We start from the raw sequence: 14,825 nt of genomic DNA on the forward strand, positions 1-14,825 counted from the left end.
CTAGCCTGGGCTCATCCATCCAGAAAGACACACCAGGGAAAGATTGGGGGTTCAGAGGCAGTGTGGCCTTGGGTTTTTCTAGAGATGGAAAGTGCTCTGACTGGCAGGGCCATAGGAGACTGGTAGCCACCTGCCAGCTCCCAACTATGCCAGCATCTGTCTAGGACTCATTGCTGCTGAGAAACTAGATCTGGTCCCACCAGGGTGGGGGACCACCCACAGCTGAGTGGTCTCAGGACTGCATCTGCCCAATGGCAAAGAAGGAGGGACATGGAATCTTTTGGGAATGCAGGGCCAAGATCTTGGCTCAGAGCCCTGGGGTAAGAAGACCCTGATGTGTCCTCTGTGATCCCTGAGAATGTGGCCTGTGGCTCTCAGGCCCTTGGCTGATGTGTGTTTACCTCTTCCCTGGTGAGTGTTACATGCCATTATGACCCCTCCACCACCACCAAGCCAGTAGACACCAATGAGGGTCTGTTGGCCTCTGAGACCACTCCTGCCTTCTTCCTGGAAGAGACATGGTCTGCATCCTGGGGCAGGAAGAAGGAAGACCTCGTGGGCCATCCCTGCAGTCCCCTCCCCCATGGCAGTCAGCATAGCTGTCAGAGCTGTCTCTTTCCCAGAGCCTCCTTTTGTCAGCTCAATTACTGCAGTGTTGGAGTTGGGGGCTTTGTTTCTTTCATTTCTCTGGCTGAATTTCCCAGAGAGAAGAAGCAGAAGGGTATCTGATTGCTGGAGGAGCCTCTGGGTTCCAACTCTCTTCTGTCCCCAGGCTCCTGTGAAGTCGTCAGTGAGCACAAACATCACAGAGCTTCTGCAGCCATCGGGGCTATGCCCTGCGTAGTGGTGAGCTAGAGGAAGTGGCCACCCCTCGGCACTCAGGTCTTCTTTGGGCCCAGCAACCACTGTTGAGGGCTGGCCTGGAACCCTCGGGGAGGCTTGGCAGTGTGGAACTGTTATTTCTCTCCCTCTTCCCCTCTTTCTTTCCTCCCACTCCCCAGGGATGGAACCCAAGGTACCACAACATGCTAGGCCCGTGCTCCCTACCCCAGGCCCCTTAGCCCTCACAACAGTGAGGAACCCAGAGGGAATAGTCACTGTGGCAGATTCGTGGCTGCAGCCCAAGGAACAGCTCAAGTCTCTTTTTTTAAGGAAAGCCCCAGAAGGGCTAGGGAAGGCACCCCTCTCCCTGCACTGCTAACACCACACTTTGCTGATCAGCTGGACTCTGAACCCAGATTCTTTGGTCTCTGTAACTTCTAAGTCTCAAGAACGTGCACTAGAAAGGGGTAGAAAGGTGTGTGGAGGGCGTGACTAGGCGGGACAGAAGCACCACTGGCTATGTGAGCTTCAGTCTTTGCTTTGCAGAGGAAGAAATGAATCCAGGAAGGTTGGGTGGTGTGCTCAAAGTGGAAACCTGACTGCCTGCCTCCCCGCCCCTCTCCAGGTGACCTCTTCATCCATCAGAATGGTTTCTTAGGGACCTATTGCCAGCCTTATTTAAAGAGCAGTTGCTCACACATTAGTATAAATTAACTTTATGAATGCTTTCTCCAAGCTAACAAGGCAAGGGCATTGGTAGGAGAATTTTCCAGAAGAGGTAGATAGGATAATTGCGAAGCCTCTAGCTTTGTTTAAAGAGAACAAGCTGAAACCGGAGGAGGATCCAAGGTGTGACTGCTGTACAAACGGAGGCCTGCTTTCAAGTCTAGTGTCTATAGTGTCTACATTCTGAGCGCTAGATTCCAGTGCTGACAAAACCAGAAATCCCCTCTTGGCTGACTTTTGTTCTTGAGACAGGGTCTCATGTAGTCCAGGTTAGTCTCCAATTTAATACGTAGTCAAGGATAACCTTGAACTTCTGATCTTCCCACCTCCACCTTCCAAGTTCTAGGATTACAGGTATGCACCACATCTGATTTGGGCTGGGGTGAGGATAAAATTTAGGGCTTCAAACAGACGAGGCAAGCGCTCTACCAACTGAGAGCCACGGCCCAGAATCCTGTTGGCACACACACACGCACACACACCCTGTCTCTCACCATCTGATGTCCTGTGCCACTTTGGGACTGCCAGCAGAAGATCATCACTAGATGTGGCCCCTCAACCTTTCAGCATCAGGACAGTGAACCAACCAATCCTTCCCTCTTCATGATCCACCCAGCCTGTGGTGTTGTGTGATTACCAACAGAAAACTAGTGACTATGCCCCACAACTATATCCTGCTACGCCACAACTGTGTAAGTACCGTCTGTGCGGTCCCCTCTGACCTATGCGGTGTAAGTACAGTCTGTGAGGTCCCCCTGACCTATGACTGTGTAAGTATAGTCTGCTGGTCCCCCCGACCTATGAGGTTAAATACAGTCTAACTACGCCAGTCCCCTCTGACCTATGACTGTGTAAGTACAGTCTGTGAGGTCCCCCTGACCTATGACTGCATAAGTACAGTCTGTGCAGTCCCCTCTGACCTATGAGGTGTAAGTACAGTCTAAGTACGCCAGTCCCCTCTGACCTATGACTGTGTAAGTACAATCTGTGAGGTCCCCCTGACCTATGAGGTTAAGTACAGTCTGTGCTGGTCCCCCCGACCTATGAGGTTAAGTACAGTCTGTGCTGGTCCCCCCGACCTATGACTGTGTAAGTATAGTCTGTGCTGGTCCCCCTGACCTATGACTGCATAAGTACAGTCTGTGCAGTCCCCTCTGACCTATGAGGTGTAAGTACAGTCTGTGAGGTCCCCCTGACCTATGAGGTTAAGTACAGTCTGTGCTGGTCCCCCCGACCTATGAGGTTAAGTACAGTCTGTGCTGGTCCCCCCGACCTATGAGGTTAAGTACAGTCTGTGCTGGTCCCCCCGACCTATGAGGTTAAGTACAGTCTAACTACGCCGGCCCCCTCTGCTCTACAACTCTATAAGCATTGCCTCACTGTGTCAGTCGCCTCTGCTCTTTGTACTTGTGCCTCCGTGCCCTTACGTCTACATTTCTAATAGCCTTGATTAAACCACCAATCAAAAATGTGAGAGTTTTATAAGGAAAAAAAGTCTCCCATTTCGTCCTGGGGGCTGGATTTCTGTCAGGGACTCTTTTCTCTTTGACTTGAAGAATTCCCATTAATGTTTTGCTCTGATTGGTTTGGGGTTTTTTGAAGCAGGATGTCACTAGGCTCTACTAGGCTGTATATTTTAAACAGCTGCCCCTCTGGCCTCGACCTTCCAGGGGCCAGGGCAACAGGGCAACAGGCAGTACCACCATGTCATGTGCCACCATGTCTGGCTCTGAGCTGTCACTGAGCCTATTGAACGAACACTTCGCTTCAGTATTTTATTTCAGTTACAGATTTCCATCTGCTTGTCTTTGATAGGCATCTTCTAATTTATGCACTTAATTGATTAGTTCATTTATGTAAGCATGGGCTCACACATGCCATGGTGTGTAGGTGGATCCAGGTCAGAGCACAACTTTGGGTGTTAGTCCTTGCCTGTAGTACATGGGGCAGACTCCATTGTTGACTCCTATGTGCTCGAGGCTAGCTTGCCCACAAGGTTCTGGAGAGTCTCCCGTCTTTACCTCCCCTCTCATCGTAGGAATTCTGAATTGCAGAATCTTGCTACCACACCCCAATTTCCGTGGGTTCTGGAAACACAGGATCAGGTGGCCTGAGCTGGGTAGCAAACACTTTACCCACTAGGCCATCTCCTCGGCACCATTAATTCTCCAGCAGTTTTGGTTGCAGCAAAGCTGAGCAGGATGCAGGAGTTCCCACATGGCCCCCGTTTCCCTGACAACCTTCCTCTCCAGGAGCATCCCACCGGAGCGGGGCTTCCCTGGGACACAGCAGCCATATTCATGTCACCATCAAGTAAAGTCCAGAGTGTGTCACGTCACTCTTGGTGCTATGGATTTTGACAAATTCACAATGGCACACACCCACTGTCACAGCATTAGCAAGTAATTTCATGGCCCTACAATACCCTCGTCTTGTCCCTCTGCCCGAAAGCCGTTGGTCTTTCTAGTTCTCTCTAGTTCTGCTCCTTTCAGAATACCAGAGCTAGACTCCCAGGGTGTAGCCTTTCTAGACAATCGAATGCATTTAAGTTCCCCGTATGTCTTACTGTGAGTGTGGCTCAGGGTAGAGAGCTTGCCCAGATATCTCAGGGCCCTGACTTGTTCCCTGACACTGAACACACACACACACACACGAGAAAGAGACATATATACAAACACAAAGACGCAGGTTCACAGATACACATACATAAGCATAGAGAGAGAGAGGGTGAGATATCCAATTGCATGGCATCCATTAGGGAGCAGGGAACAGGGAGTAGGAGGGCTCACCAAGCCTTCCTAGTCCTTAGTGCCACCCACATTCAGGGAGGGCCTTCCCTCCTCAGCTCCGTCTCTCTGCAGACGCCTTCACAGGCACACCTAGATGTGTGTCTTGAATCAAGCTGACATCAGAGGTGAGCTACAACACGACACTACCCACTGTCTGAGTCACCATGTTCACTCACCGCGGAAGGACATCCAGTTGCATCCAAGTTCTGCTGTTGGCGAAGACGTCAGCTCTGAATGTCCCCAGGCACTAGTGTTCAGCTCATTCAGGTCAATACCGGAGAACCATGCTGGACAGGTGGAAAGACATGCTTAGCTTTCTAGACTGTACCAAACTGCTTTCAAAGTGGCTATGCTGTTTTGCACTCCCTGCCAGCCATGCCCAAAGTTCCTGTGGCTCTCTGTCATCTCTCACATTTGACACTATCAGGGTTGTGGATTCGGGATAATCTAGTGATTAACTCCAACTCCAGTCACATGTGCTGCCGAACATGCTCTTTAGTGATGCCGGATGGGATCCGGGGCCTTCTACTTGTCTGCACAGTGCTCTGCCACTAAGCTTCCCTCAGCCTTCTTTCAACCTCTGTGTACTTGAAAATGTCATAATAAAGTGTTTGAAAAACTTAGATTGGGAGAAGAGTTGGGGTGAACAGACACCCTTGGCCCAGGCAGAGATGCCTCTTTGTCTACAGAGGGAATGAGAAAGGAGTGCTGGCAATTAGTTTTTGTTTGTTTGGTTGGTTTTTTATTTTATTTTATTTTTGCTTTTACATCCCAACCAGTTTTCCCTCCCTCTTCTCTCCCCAGTTCCTCCTCCCACCTCTCCTCCCCTCTTCCCTTCCCCCCTATTCAGATAAAGGTGGCTCTCCCATGGATATCAGCCTGCCAGGCCACATCTGTAGTGAGAATAGGTACCCTCCCCCCTTTTATTAAGGCTGGAGGGATGGGTCCCAAATGCAGGCAACAGAGACAGATACAGCCCCTGCTTCCACTGCCAGGAGTCCCACAAGAAAACCAAGTCGCCCAATTGCAACACATAGGTCAGTCCTAAGCAGGCTGTCTGTTCCGTCTCCATGGGCTGCTATGAGCCCAGGTTAGTGGGCTCTAAGGGCTTTCCTATGGTGCCCCTGACCCCACTGGCTCCTACAATCCTTCCTCCCCCTCTTCTGCTGGATCCCCTGAGCTCCACCCAATATTTGGCTGTGGGTCTCTCTAGCAGTTGTTCTTGTGAGTGAGGGGCAGGTTACAGCTCTAAGGGATGCTGACTGAATGGAAAGTTCCAGAACACAAGGGCAAGACTTCCTTCTCTACTTGCCTCACTTCCTTTTCAGAAGAGACACTGACAGGTGAGCATGCATCAGTCAGGATAAACTAAGTCTTGCTTCAATAACAAAAGATCCCCAGTTACCACTGGCTTCTCTCTCATGCATCATGTTCCCATGGTGGACATTTAGCTGCAACCTTGATACATGTCATCTTTATCCTGGGATCCAAGGTGACAGTGATACTTTTATTTAGAACATCCTACTCCAAAGCAGAAGGATCCAGAGAGGGGATTGAACTACTCAGGAGGCTGAAGCAAGAAGATCGCCATGAGTTCAAAGCCAAATATACATAAAAAGATTGTTTAAATAAATAAGTAAATAAATACAGAGGAAGGAAAAAAGGATTGACAAAGCACATATGGTAGATACCTTCTAAAGGGGCCTAAATGGCTGGCAATACTTCTGCACAAATACCAATGGCCAAAACAAGTCACTGTCCGCACCTTGTCTCAGATGCTCATAAATGAATGCCCTACCATTTGGCTGCAAGGCTACATACTGGGACCAGCAGTGACTAGTCCCACCCTGGGGAACTATCAGAATGGTCTGAGGTCTGGGAAGTGAGAAAGCTGGGGCAGGGATGCCTGAGGACAGGACAGTATGATGGTTTTCTCTAGATGTTTTTGAGGCTGGACAAGGCCACTCTGTAACACTCTGGAGGCAGCCTGAGAACATGAGGACTTTGTCACCAGTGTGTGTGTCTGGGGCAGGGTGCGGGGAGGGCTGCTGGCTTCTGGTCAGTGCTGGAAACAGGCCCTGACAAAAGGACTGCCCACAGCAATGGAGCCCACATGAACTCGGGTTTCCTCTGTGGGTCTCACTGAGAACCAGACTGGAAGACATCACCGCCTTCCAGCCTCCCCCTTCCCTACCTGGAAACAAAGGATGGCAGTGAGCTCCCATTCCGGAAGGATGGGAGTGGCTGTCTCCTGGGTGCTCACTGAGTGGTAGTGTCATGGATGGAGCCCCAGAACAGAAGAGCTGGATAGAGCTGATCCAAGTACCAGTGCCCCACCAGATACTGGTGGGAAGCATGCCTGGGATGGACTCAGCCTTCTCCTGTGCTGCTTGGAGGGCTACAGATAGCCAGGATTCCTACCCAGCACGTTTTCTGAGAGGGGCCACAGAGTGGGAAAACCCAGCCTCCAGAATCTGCCCAGGGCCCTGAGATCTTGAATTCTGGCCAATCCTATTACTGACCTTGTGACCCTGGGCAAGGGGCCTTGGCCTGTGTCTTCGAGTATTTGCAAGCAAGGGCACTGAGAGCTGGCCCTTGCACCGTGAGAAGGCGTCCCAGAGATGCTGCCCTCCTACTGTGTCTGTTGTCTGTAGAGAGGCACTGCCTGGCTCATGGCTGCTCTGCTTCCTGAGGTTATTAGACAGTGACAGCCTTCTCACGAGGTCATCCAAAGCAGCAGAGTCTCTGCAGGCTCCCAGCCTGTGTACTGGCTAGCGTGGCGTGAGGCGGCGGGAGAGGGGGGATTTCTTAGCTGGACTAGGGTGAGCCTGAGAATGACCCAGAGCTGAGATGATTTCTGGAAGCAGGTCCCCAAGAAAGAGCAGCAGGTCCTGGTGGCCTTGGCCGCTGTCCCCTCACTGGCTGGCTCTAACTACAGCTCTCCAATCCCTCGTCCTGAGCTCAGCGGACACTGTTCGGGCCATGCACACCCTTGCTGTTACCAGCAGTAAAGATCGTATGACCTGGAAACCTGGGTGGCCCAACCGGCAACCCTAGGGCATTGCTGGGGACTCCCACGAGGACACAGCCGGAAACATGACAGCGATATGGCTAGTACTGCTATCTCTAGATGTAAGAGGGAGACACTCTCCTGAGCTGGCTTGAGAGAAATATCTGTCCCCTAGGTATTGGATAACCTGGAACAATGGCAAGCTTCTGAGGAAATTCCATGAGGAGAGCAGAAGGCTGAAGTGTGGGGAAGGGGGAAAGAATTCGGTAGTAGATTCCCGTAGCATGTGAGAAAACAATCCAGTATTTCAGGACAGATCTTGGAAGGCCTTGAATGCTGAACAAGGGAACTGGGTTCAGAGATCATGCTTCAACTCTAGGGGACTAAGGGAGTTCTGAACAGAAAGAGATACAATGGTCTGGCCCCAAATGTGTGCGTTTTGACTTCTGTGGTGCTGGGAATGTGTCTGCTATGCTAACTTGTGGTCCTCCTGCCTCTACTTCCCCAGAGCTGGGATTACAGGTGTGTGCCACTATGAAAGGGTTTTGAGCTCAGGTTCCCTGAGTTATTGTAGCCCAAGCAAAGAACCAAGTGGAACCTTGTGTTTTCCATTAGCATGAAGTGACTTCAACTAACTCGTTTCTGTAGACTGTTCTCGCCACCTCCCACGCCAGCATGCTTTGAAATTTACAAAGGGGCATCTGTGCCCCAAGCAAGGACCACCCCTCACCTAATTGCTTTGGTAAAGAGAAAGACAGCATCTTGCCCAGGGCCATGCCATATGGAAGGGGCTCCCAGAGCCCGCAGCCTCTCACACAGCTCTGGAACTGCCACTGTTGGCTTAGAAGCCCTAAGGAGGCCACCATACCCTGGGTCAACACCAGTCTCTTGGCCAGCACTGCACAATATCACTCTAATTATGAGGCAGAGCATATGGAAGCTGCCAGGCACTTGCAGCAATCCCCGTCCCTCCGGGCCCTAGCTCAGCCTTCAGCAAAGTCTGGTCAGTCATTGGCCTCCAATGGGGCTTTGCAGGGAGGAGGAGATGTCAGGACTGGCGCCAGAGCTGGCCAGCCAGAGGCCATGGACCAAGAAGCCACTCTCGACTACACATTTCTGAGCATCCACAAGCCTTGACCTGCTTCCAGGGGCCAAGGCCCCTACCCTTCACTGGGGACAGAACTTCAGAACTGACTCAAGAGCTCTGGCTGTCCCAGTCTGGAGCCAGACCTCAGCAGACAGGCACGCAAAAAGCTAAGTCTTCCAAGCCCTCCCAGGCCCAGCTCTGCCTCAGGAGTGCACAGTTAGGGCCTGCTCATGTTCCGCTCCAGTGGAATCCTGACTGCTGAGCCACTGCCCGCCTCACTGTTCCTGTGGGCCTTGGAACCCTGGACATGTCTGTGGCCTTCCTTGTGCTGGAGCAAGGCTTATGCCTGTTGGCTACCCGCCCACCCTGCAGACCTTACAGTGTGTCACTAGTGGGATTTAGCTTTTCCTCTGCCCCACCTCCTTGAATATACATGCATCCTTAGACATATCAAGTGTCCCCATGTTTACTCAAGCAGATGCATTGTAGACCCCTGCCCATCAGCACTGCAGTGTTAAGGTTCCCAGCTGACCATCTGTCTCTGTGTTCCTGGCTTCTGCCAGCTGTACAGCTCATACCTATCCACCCCACTGAGGTTGGATCCCCCAGGATCCCCCTCAACTTCTTTCTACCCCCAACTGATGCAAGGAACAGCATCAGAAGGTTCTCCTGAGAGACCTCTATGGGAAGGTTTCTTGAAGAGAACACCCAGCACCGGGATGTTGGGTCACAGAGTCAGACATCTTTAACACGATAGGGCTGTCACTCAGCCCCCAGGATGACACCCATTGGCACCTGATAGGTTCCACAGCTCTTCAGCCCCAGCCAAATCATGGCTTTTCTCCAGCCTTCTTACTCATGCAACCTGAAAGGGCAGAATTCGGGGCTCCTCTCTCTGATTACAAGGGAACCAGAGTATCTCATCATCAGCTTGTCAGTGGTAGGGGTGTGTACGAGAGGAATTATGCCCTCCTCACTTTATTTGTTGAAGTTCTTTTTTAAAAAATTTCCCCATGCTTGAGGATATGGTTGCTACTGAAGTTTTGCAAACGATGGTAAGGAGCTAGACCAGTATGGTTCTCAACCTTCCTGATGCTGCGACCCTTCATGTTGTGGTGACCCCCAACCATAAAATTATTTTGTTGCTACTTCATAACTGTAATTTTGCTACTTTTAAGAACCGTAATGTAAATATTTTGGGCAATAGAGTTTCGTCAAAAGAATTGCGACCCACAGGTTGAGAACCACTGAGCTAGCACAATGGCAAAGCCTTTAAGAATGTTCTCCTGCACCCCTGTTGGGTGGCTCATAACTGCCTGCAGCTCCAGCTCCAAGGGATCTGACACCCTCTTCTGGCCTCTGGGGGGCATCCACATGGTATGCATACAGTCACACACACACACACACACACACACACACACACTAGAAGTTAAACAATGACTGAGTTGAGTTCCAGTGAGATCATTTGGGTGGCCCTGAAACCGGTGGACCTAGAATCCTGCTGAGCAGAGACAAGAGCACAGACACAGCTATAGGATGGACATTGGGAAATTATGGATGGAGAAGAGGGGCTATGGATGAAGCTAATTCACACACACACACACACACAGTCTCATTCTTCCCACTTCCAGAACTGTGAAAAAGAAATTTTCTGAGCACCACCTTAGCCCATGGTGCTTTGTTTCTGAAAATCCTAGAAAAGCAATTGTGAGAGTTCCAAAATACATAATGACCAGAGTGGCAGGGATACCAGTCAATCAAAAGAATCCATGATGATTGATACTGCCAACTTGACAGAAACCAAAGTCAGCTAGAAGACAAACCCCAGGGCATGCCTCGGAGGAAGTTCCTAGACTTGGTGCATTGAGCTGAGAAGATCGTCTCTAAATATGGGTGTTATCCCACTGACCCGGGATTCAATAAAAAGGGGAGAGTGGGCTGAGGACCTTCATCCCTCTCTCTGCTTCCTGCCTGCTGAAGCAATGTGGCTGCCTGTCTTACCTTCCCTGAGGTGATGGATTGTGTCTCCTCCAATTGTAACAGAGCAAACCCTTTCTCCCCTAATCTGCTTGAGTCAGGTGCTTGACCATAGCAATCAGAAAACTAAAGCCACAATGGAGGATCCACCATAACCGTGTCCACTGTGGCTACGTCAGCACCATCGGCCTCATGTCACTACTCCCCAGGTCCCACTCACACACGTAACGGTCAGGGTAAGTTTATTCCCGTGAGTTTCCATAGACAGTATGAACTGTAACAATAAGGTTCTAACTACAGAATTTCCCTTTAAACACAACAACTGTCGGGGAAGAATTTGAACGTGCAACAGCTAAAGCAGCTATCCTGGCACCCGCTCACTGCCGCTTAGGGCTCGGCCCTAGCTTTCTCCCTTTGCTGTGATAAAATTCATGACCAAAAGCAACTTGGGGAGGAAATGGTTTGTTTCAGTTTACAGCTTCTAGTCCATCGTGAAGGGAAGTCAGGACGGGATCAGGACGGGAACTCAAGGCAGGAACTGAGACAGAGGCCATGGAAAAACACTACTCACTCCCTGGCTTGCTCATCTTCCTTCTTACTCAAGACTATCTGCTCACAGGGGGTACCACCCACGGAGAGCTGGGCCCACCCACATCAATCATTAATTAAGGAAATGCCCTACAGACTTACCTACAGGCAAATCTGATGGAGGCATTTTCTAATTAAGGATTATACTTCCATCACAATTAACCCCTTGCAACCTGACATACAAATACATCATTATTAAACCAAGACAATTCTTTTTTTAATCTCCAAGATCTCGAGTAAATATCACAATGTGAAACAGTCCAACTTTAAAAATCCCACTCTTTAAAACATGCAGACACTTTAAATTATCCAGCATCTAGAAAACCCTAAGTCTTGCAACTGTGGACTTCTATAAAATTAAAAACAAGTTACATACTTCTTCCATGGGGGAAGAAGGGGAACACAGTCACAATCAAAGCAAAGCCAAAGTCTCTCGGTGTAAATAACCCAGTGTACATCCCTGGGTCTCACTCATGATCTCCTGGACCCTGAAGGGCTTGAGCAGCCACACTTCTCTGGCTCTGCCACCACAATACACAGTTTCCCTTGTAGGCTCCGGCCCGCTCCACCCCACACCTGCTGCCGTTCTGGGTAGTCAGCCCACAGACCTCGCGGCTCCAATATTCTCCACTGCAGCTGAGTCTGCACCTTCACCGATGCCTCCTTGGGCCATTTCCAGGGACTCTGACCCTGCCACATGTTGTCAGGCCTCAGTCTTTCTCTGTGACTCCCTCCAATCCTGGGCCTTCACCACAGCTGAGGCTGCACCTTCCCCACGGGCCTCCCCAGGGGCCTCTCCTGGCCCTCACAGCGCTAAGCCTCAGCTGCTCTCCATGATCCCGCCAATCCTGCAGCTCGCGTGCTGCCAATACCAGCACCACCTGGGAGACTCTTAGACATGGCCCCGTTCGACTGCCAGCTCCCTCTGGACCACAGCTTCTGTTCACTGACTCTGAGGAAGTACTTTCCAGATGTTCAGTTCAATGATGCTGGTCTCTATTAATCACAATTGATTTCTCGGCCCTGGCTACCAGCCCTGATGGTTGCAGCAAAGCAGAGGTCTCGTCTCAGTGGTGCTGGTCTCTTGGTAATCACAGCTGATTCTTCAGCCCCACCTGATGAGAACTGAGAACTGCAGGCTTTGGTTTTTGTTTTGTGTGTGTGTGTGGTAATTTTTTTTTTTTTTTTTTTTTTGAGACAGAGTCCCTCCTTTATCGCCCTGGCTAATCTAGAACTTGCTAGACCAAGCTGGCCTCAAACTCACAGGAATCTATCCGCCTGCCTGCCTCTGTCCTTCAAGTGCTGGAACTAAAGGTGTGTGCCACCATTCCCAGTCCAGAAACCACATATTCTTGATACAAAATACCACATTGAAGCACAATTAATGAAAACTCGGAGAGAAACTGGGGTTCAACCTGAAGATCTGAAAAGCAAAACAGCCAGCAGCCGGCTCTTACCTCGACCTCAGTCCGAAATGGCAATCCTGCCGCCAGGAATCTCAGAATGAGACTGTGTGTGAGAGCTCTCTTCTCCCATTTTATAACCCTCTCTAGTTCTGGGCTTAAAGGTGTGCACCACTGGGATTAAAGGTGTGCACTGCACAGTTTCTATGGCAACTAGTATGGCTACTGGGATTAAATGTGTGTGCTACCACCGCCTGGCTGTAGGGCTGATCAGTGGGGCTGTTTTACTCTCCCGATCCCCAGGCAAGCTTTATCTATTAAAATACAATTGAAGTGCCACTGCACCACATGAACAGCCCCAATAGCATCTGAGAGACTGAAACTTTCCGGGCCAGGCCCCCATCATCTGCTCTGCTCCCCACATTCTCATCTCCCAAGCTTCTACAATGCATCCCACTAGGTTTGGAGCATTAATGGATTTTCCAGCCTAAAATTCTAAACATTTCCACAGCGCTCCCCAAAATAATATGGTCAGGTCTGTCACAGCGATTGCCTACATTCTGGGACCGATTTCTGTCCTGTTTTACTTTCTATGGCTTTGATAAAGGCCACGTCTAAAAGCAACTTGGGGAGAAAAGGGTTTGTTTCAGCCTTCACCCATCACGAAGGGAAGTCAGGGAGGGAACTCAAGATAGGAACAGAGGCAGAGGCCATGGAGGAACACGGTTTACTGGTTTGTCTCCATGGCTTTCTCAGTCTGCTTTTTTTTTTTTTTCTTTTTTGTGCAATCCAGGACCACTTACCCAGGGGTGGTACTGCCCATAGTGGGCCAGGCCCTCTCACCTCAACTATTAATCAAGAAAATGCCCTCACAGACCTGCCTACAGGCCAATATGATGGAAGCATTTTCTTACCTGAGGTTCCCTTTTTTTCAATGATCTAAGCTAATGTTATTGACAAAACAAAACAAAACAAAAAACCCAAGCCACTACATAGCCCTTTGTTGTTTTGTTATGGTTTGGGTTTGGTTTGTTTTTATGATATGAAGGATCGAACCCAGACCTTGTGCATGCTAGGCAGACATCCTGCAACTGTGCTCCATGACCCCCGTTTAGACGTCTTTAACACACTTCCTGTTTGTGATGGGTTGACGGCATGTCCCCAGATTCATGCCCACCTGCAGCTTGACTCTATCCAGTAGTGGGATATTCACACAGACAATTGTCAACTGAAAGTGGGGTCACAGTGGATTAGGGCATCTTAGTGTTCTCAGGATACATGATGACAATATTTGAATATCAGGTGTGCTAATCATGTTACTCTGAATAGTTTTGAAAGTCACTGGAGTTTGTAGTGCTTGGTTGGCTTTGTCTTTGTTCGTTTGTGTTGTTTAGCAGTCCTGGGGACTGAACCCAGCCAGGGCCTCTCGCATTTGAGACAAAGGCTCTGTCACTGAACCACAGCCCTCAGCTCTTGAAATTTGGAGTTTGCAAGGCAGGTGTTCTCTATCACAATATATTTTGTTTTGTTTTGTTTTGATTTTTGAGACAGGGTTTCATACAGGCCAGGTTAGTCTTAAACTTCTAAGGTTGCCAAAGCTAACCTTGAACTTTCGATCTTCTTGCCTCTATCTCTCAAGTGCTAGGATTATAGGTATGGGCTACCACAACTGGCATAAGATTTTTAAAAATATTTATTTTATTTTATACATTTATGTGTATGAGCCTGGGTGTGTATATGTGCATCATGTGTGTGGAAAAGCCCACAGAGGTGGCTGACTTGCTGGGCTTCGTTCCCACGGGTCACCTCCTCTCTGTGACCTCAGTCTCCTTACTTGTAGGAAGTGGGGAGCAGATAGTTTCCTACACCATCACCACCTCGTCTGTGCAGTCCCCAGGAGGGTTCCGGCATTTGAGCCGCATCCCTGGTCCTAGGAGTTACCCTAGGAGCCACCCCAGTGGAAGAGACGACCCTGGGAGGGAAAAGTTATAGACTCAGCAGAGATTCAGCGCAGCCTCTCCTGTCAGGGTGGGAAACGGAAGCCAGCTGCGTTTCCAGCAACCTGAGAGCTCTCTGAGTGATGACTGCAGCTGGTTCTGCTCCCAGGGACCTGGAAACATCAGCAGCGCAGGGAGACACTGCCAGAGCTCTGTTGGCTGAAAGGTAGCAACTGGAGCCGAGCGGGACAGGGGGCTGTGATTTTAAACTCAGGGCCTGTGGGGCTGGAGAAATGTCAAGGCTGCTAGGCTATCTTTGTGTCACCCTCATGGCAGCATAAGAATGTCACACAGCTAGGAAAGGCCTTCAGCGTGTGATCTGTGGGTATGGGTTACCTGCAGGCTGTAGCTTTCCCATGGGACAGGAGGAACTGAGGACCGGAAGTCACAGGACTGAGACTATTCCTCAGGCTGCCTCTAAGGTGG

Source organism: Chionomys nivalis, chromosome 9, assembly GCF_950005125.1.
Source record: "Chionomys nivalis chromosome 9, mChiNiv1.1, whole genome shotgun sequence".
In the NCBI taxonomy this organism is placed as follows: domain Eukaryota; kingdom Metazoa; phylum Chordata; class Mammalia; order Rodentia; family Cricetidae; genus Chionomys; species Chionomys nivalis.